Source organism: Liolophura sinensis, chromosome 6, assembly GCF_032854445.1.
Source record: "Liolophura sinensis isolate JHLJ2023 chromosome 6, CUHK_Ljap_v2, whole genome shotgun sequence".
Lineage (NCBI taxonomy): Eukaryota > Metazoa > Mollusca > Polyplacophora > Chitonida > Chitonidae > Liolophura > Liolophura sinensis.
In genome coordinates this window covers 15904325-15911548 of record NC_088300.1, presented here as the reverse complement: position 1 = coordinate 15911548, position 7224 = coordinate 15904325, and positions in this window count along the sequence as shown.

Sequence of the window (7224 nt, the reverse complement as noted above, 5' to 3'; positions counted from 1 at the left end):
CATTAAAAAAAAACCCAAAAACAGAACATAAATAAATAAAATAGTCCTCACCCAACTGTTTTTTTTTTTTTTTTTGGAATAGTGATCAGAATTTTTTCATTCTTTCCTTGATTTATGTTGCATAATTTCATTACATATATAGCTGATGTCTTTCAATGGGAGACTTGAAGATGAGTCACACAAAAGGTTCAAAAGACTCTGTTTCCTTCTGTGACGTTGCAGTGTGTGTGTACTTCATATATGTCTTGTGAGAATGCATACACCGATAATTGTGACATAATAAAGGAAAGAACCAGTGAGATTATAGCTTTGGATCTTCTTGATACAAGCAGGAAGGAGTTTTACAAGTTCCCCATTACACAACAGGCTTTAAATGTGTTAGTAAAGTTTTATGGAACTGGAAAAAAAGGTCCAAAGTGAGAAGTTTCTATCGCTTAACTCACTGAAGTTCCTAAAATTCCATTTTGAATAAATCATTTATCCTCTTACTTCTTATGTATGGCTTGCTTTGCATGTAAAAAGCTAGGGAAGTACAGAGAGAAAAAGACAATAAAGAAAAGTTCATAGTAGAAAATGCCATATAAACACTATTCTAGTACAGGTACATTATCTTCTCAATCACATGTATATCTTGGATCAGACTGTGTACATATACATTATACTTGAGTATATTAAGCGCATGTTGTAATGCTTGTACAAAGCAAAGCTTTTGTTTTTAACTCATGTAATATTGTATGGCTTTTCACTATTGCTAGTCACTGTAACTGTAAAATGCTCCCAAAACGAGACCTGACAGGGTCTGAATGGTTTGTTGCTTATCAAATTCCAAGATTTATAATTATTGTTTTCAGGACCCCTGTTTTATCTGGCTTGTTTTGGTCATGTGTTTTAGAACATTCCCAGTGATTATTGGAATCAGATATGTGCTCTGTATGAATCTGTCTACAAATATCTACAAATAAAACCTTTCAACAAGTTTCAGTGGTTATGTTCTACATTATTATCAGCCAGTGTATTTGCTAATCTGACCCGGTTATCATATATATATATATATATATGATAACCGGGTCAGATTAGCAAAATATATATATATAGTTGTGTCAGACTTAGTCTTAACTTGCGACATTATTTCTGCAGACATCTTGAGTTGAGCACTAATTTTGAAGGTTAATGGTCAAAAAAATCTGAACAAATCGGAACTCAAAAAATGATGATGATTTTAAGGTAAATAAAGAAAATTATGCTGTATGCCAAAATAATGCAAAATAAATCAATAAATATGTATATATATGTTGGAGGAATATTTTATAACTCCCCTATTTTGTGCATATTTTCCATCGATGGTCTAACATTTTTGGACATGGCGTCGTCGATGAACTTCTGGGGAACGCAGGACCAGCAGGACCAAGTGGTAGAACATTCATGGATAGTATGTCCCAGTGGGCTTCTAAGGAATATGACATCAATGAACATGTAACTCAGCGTTAAACAGCCATTCGAAAAGCCAGAATGGCCCATCAAGGCCATGCCGTGCAGATGTTCAATACTGTATAGTGTGTACCTTCCGTCGGACAATCGCCACAATATGAGCAAAACATTGCCTACGTGGTGTTAAACCATAATCATTTATTCCATGAGAGATGTGTATTTCATGATGTCTGGAAAGTATGACCCGGATGCCTCAAGATCAATGTATGCTCTAGATTAGCCAAATAATGTTTGGCTCCAATTACATGATGTAGTAAGTTTGCCAGTTTCTACTACAGGTATATATTTGGTAAAACTCTCCAAACATCATCTACCTTTCACTTCATCTTCAGCAGGTAAATGGCAATGGAATGTTATAAGTCTAATACAAGTTTGTTAGTGGCCAGTAGCATGTTACAGACAACCTCTAGACAGTTTTTCACAATTTTTTGGGCGTAAAACTTCACAGAATACATCGATGTTAATCATTAACAGACTTCTGCAAAGAAAATCTTACAGTCATGTAACTAAGGAAATTTTCTTAGTGAGTGACTGATTTATAGCTAAACATCTTTCACTGTTTACTGGGTAATGGCATACTAAAATCACACTGAGCGGCTGACCCATAGCTCAACATCTTTCACTGTTTACTGGGTTATGGCATACTGAAATCACAGTGAACGACTGACCTATAGCTCAACATCTTTGACTGGTTACTGGTTGATGTCTGGGTTATGGCATACTGAAATTGCAGTGAGCGGCTGACCTAGAGCTCAACATCTTTGGTTACTGGTTGATGTCTGGGTTATGGCATACTGAAATCACAGTGAGTGACTGACCTATAGCTCAACATCTTTGACTGGTTACTGGTAGATGTCTGGGTTATGGCATACTGAAATCCCTGTAGCTCAACATTATTGACTGGGTACTCACTAATATGTCTGGGGCTTCACCTACTGATATTACATTGAGCGGCTGACCCAAAGCTCAACATTACTGACTGGTTTACTGGTTGATAAGTCTGCGTTTTGGCATACTGAAGACCCACTGACTGGCTGACCTATTGCTCAGCACTGTTGATTGGTTACTGGTTGATATTCCAAGACTTTGGAACACTGAACTCTCAGTGACTGATTTACCTATACATGAAGCCCAACATGCTTGACTGGTTACTGATTGATGTGTCTGGAGAGCATACCAAAACCAGTTCTTGTGACGCACCTGGCGTAACGACCATATCAACAAATAGATGAAGACATATGTCACGATGGTAAACCTTGTTTGACCCAGTGTTGAGCTCTCAGAGCGTCTCTCAGCAAGAATATAGGAGGTTTTTCATAAAAATATAGGAAATATAAGAACACACTGCAGTGTTGCAACAGCTTTGTAAAACAAGACTTCTCTTAAAATATTGACATGAAATTGTAGACAACACAATGGTGAAAATTTCCCATACAAAACCAATCGACCCTTTTAGCTGTGCACTCTTGTTCTCTTCAACGATAAATCATGGTTTCTGTGTAGTTGAGCTCATAAAGCAAAAGAGGTTGTGTACAGAGGTATTAACAGCTTTAGCAGGCGGGACATGCTGATCAATCAGGCCCAATGGCATTGATTTTTTTTTTGTAGGGAGAGATTTTCGCCTTTGTTGCCAGATATTTTAGCAACATGCCATCCTGACACATTCCATCCTTCGGAAAACCTACAGAAACCAACAATGACACATACTCTCTTCCAAGGAAGACACTCATCACACAGTCATGTTCTGATATTAAATAACATTTATTAAAAGGCAATTCTTAGATGTCACGAAAACACAGAAATGGCATAAGAACAGATGCTGTGGCAAACTTTAGCAACACTACCATGTACAACAGTCAGCTTCTGTACAAATTCAGGTGCAAAAATATACATCTTAACAGCGGCTGTTAACAGATAAGTCTGAGATAAACAAGAAAGCTCAGGTGTGGTGACGATCAGTGATTAACTGACGAGGTGGGAAGAAGAGATGAGACACCTGGTCATCACGCAGATCTGTTACACCAAAGCTCTGACCTTTGTAACACCTCACAAGGCATAAACATGCATATTTTAGTGCTTCATTGACTTGTACTGACTAAATGCCTTAGCTGATCATGTAAGGATTTTTGTCAAAGCAAATTTCAACAGAACATCGGAGTCACATTTCATAAATAAAACAGCATGGTCAGGTAACTTTGGTCAATCCCGCAGATATTACATCACTGACCTTTTATACACACAAGTGGTCAAATGTAAGAAGAAAATTCATACCAAGTATGGAATTCATAAATTACATGTTAGTCTCATGTCATGTAAAACACAATGGAATGCTTCCTATTGGTACATGTCAATCCAGTATTTTGAAATAATATTTGTACACTGGTACCCACAAAGCAACACACAGGTAAAACTGACAAAAAAAAAAAATTAGTACTTTGCAGTCATATTTTTAAGTCATTTCACTTTGATAACACCACCAGACATTTCAAAACCACGGAAATATTTCATGATATTTTTTTCTGTTTTGTTGTTAGAAAGACATCTATGTCACAACACTTAAAAACACATAAATTTTTGTAAATATAAAATATGTCAATAAAATTTGATTTGTGATGCTAAATACAACTTATGTTAAAGACAGTATGTTCTGGTGTGAAATCTTGTCCAGGTCACCATAACTTCACACATTTTCACAAGTTTCTTTGCATTGAATCTTTTCTATTCTCTAACAAAGTGTGTGAGGCTGTAAACATTTGTGAGCTTGAGACATTTTACAAGATAACAACATACAATATTCATTACAGACTTCATCAGGATTGTCACACTGTAGATAACCTTCATTACAGACTTCATCAGGATTGTCACATTGTAGATAACCAGCATTTTAATCTTCATCGTTGAGCCTCAAGTAAAATAACAAAGGCACAGACCATCTTAAATAACTGCCCAAGAAAATGCTGCACTACAATTATTAAGCAGTGCAAATTCTTGTTTAAATGCCATTTTACTCTACGAAGGATGAAACATTGACTGAACAGTTTTCATTTGCTGGAATTAAACTTAAATTAAACAGGGTAACAATACTTTAGAGACAATTGATTTCAAACACAGGAACTTCTACTATTACATATTAATCTGAAATTTTTAAAATCTTCCACAACAAGGAACACTTTTTTTCTAAACCTGAATACATTCTGGGTGTACAAGTGTAATCTATCACTGCTATTGGAACATGTGTACTTACATATGCGCATAAAAATAACAATTACCAGCAAACATCAAAATTTCAAACAAAATTTAATTGAAAGTGTGAGCATAGTATAAACGATATGAAAACAACTGATTTGCGAATAAATAACTAGAAACCAAACACCCTCTAGATATAAGAGTATACAATTTTAGCACACTCTGATTCTTAAGAAAACTCACTATATTCACACTGTTGAGCATGTGAACCCATTGAGAGCATTATGAGAACAGCATTCAACATTCTAAAATTATAAAGAATAAGCATGGTAATCAAGATCTTGCGCAGTTGACAAAATGCACAAGTAATCAGTGGCAGCTATTTAAACAACATAATCAATGCATTTAAAGTGGAACAGTTTTAATTTAAAGAGGGAACTGCTGAGCTATGAGTGCTGTTGTCCGGAGGACTGTGGTGAAAATAGCCTGCACACAGTGTCTTCTGATGGCTAAAACAGATCTCTGGGTTGGATAATACAATCCACTGGCCTAACCTGTTCACAATGTATTAAGTGATCATTCTGCTACAGCCAGTTTACTATAGCTTTAGTAAATGCACAAGGAAATAAAACATCTCAAGCCATTTCATTTCTGTGTCCTATTTTCTGTCATGGATTTTTAACCTTGTATGATAGCTAGAATGGAAAGCTCATTTTCACAGTTTAAACACTTACTTAATACCTGCATATATTTTTAATATGGTTCAACATAATTACATTTATCAACAAAGTTTGGGGTGTGCACTATAGGCCTAGTAGTGCCTTCCGTGACAAGGTGAATCTTGATTACTTAAAAGTGATTACAAACATTGCTTTCTTACCCCAGAATTTAAGTTCCATGCTAAACACTAAAATTTTAACATGAATACATAATGAATACAAAAAATCTTTCACAAATTCATGCCGAATATATTTTTGTCCTTTTTGGTAACCTTTTTTTTGAAATGGGACTGGTGCTCTTTGAATCCTAAATGACAACTGCAACTGACAATGTACAAGTAATGTAAGTTAAAGATGTCTATGTACAGTATGAGTTAACGTGTCTAATTGAGATTCCTTCAACCCTGTTACCTTTGGGTCCCATAAAACATATACAAGAGAATAAGCTCTGGTCACAAAAGTTTAAAGGTCTGAGAAAAGTGCTCAATATGACAAAAGGTCTGACCCTGAAGACATTGCAAAGACAAGGTCACTGGACTGGTGTTCTCTCAGCAAATCACAATTAAGTAACAATTTATCAATATTAAGCTGTGTATATGTAGAGAATATGAAGTTAAGTATTTTCTACACATTGCTAAGACCTTGGCCAGCATATTCGTAGCTTCTCTCCCACCCACACCAAAGGGCATCATTACCCTTATGCACAGCCAATCACCCCAGAGAGAATGATTTTATTTCAATCACAGCTAATTTAATGACCTAGCCAAGATGACATCTACAACTTAGATTTTCAAATACATACACAAAAACAGCCATGGTTTATATTCATTTCATATCATTAAAACCTTTGTCGTCTCAGGTAGGGATCACAGTTACTTGCCCAAGAAGACAAAGTTTGTTAACATTACACATTTTCTAAATAAGTAGTCTCTTACTTAGAAAGTATCAAAAAGAATATCTGCTAGATGACTAGCGTATCCACTTATGCACATAAATGTACTATGTACAGCCCCCAAAAAAGTCATATCTCTACAGCAACCACATAACAATAACAATTCAGTAACAGCTACTGAAATCTTCACATACTGCCACACACCGCTCAGTTACTAGTACTGAATTCTTACCTTATCTACAAACACAAATCAGGATTCATAATTCTTAACAAGTTCTTCGCACATTCATAACTGTTGACTAGTGAACTGTTCACATATTCACTATCACATATTAGTGCTAACAACTGAACTATTTTAGCAAATAACTTATTTGAGTAATTGGCATTTTCTCAGCTGCATCTCAGCAATTACTGAACACATGTTCACACACATATATATGTATTGTCAGTTGCATCTCAGTATCAAACACTGAACTTATATTCAAATATTGTCATCTGAGCTTCAGTATTAACTACTGAATGTGTATTCACATAAATGTATACTTAGTTTCACCTCAGTATCACCTACTCCACTTAGTTCCATTAAATTAACTGTAAAGGTCTATTTTCAACAATTTCTGACATTTACCTGCCTCAATGTTTGATTGCTGAATTAAAAAACCTGGTAGGTCCATTCCGCAAGGACCCTTCAGAATGAAATTGGCCGTTAAAAAAGGGCGACACATGCCCATTTCTGGCGTACATTAAAGAGAATACAGGTAGGACCTTTATTACCACTTCTGCAAGTTTCAATCCATTCCCGAGTCAAAATGTTGTTTGAAATCCACAGAAATGTTTGACAATAGACAATGTTAGACAAATTGTTGACAATAGACCTCCAACATAGCACCTGTCACACAAACAGTTAAACTGCTAGTCTACTGAGCATACATTCACACT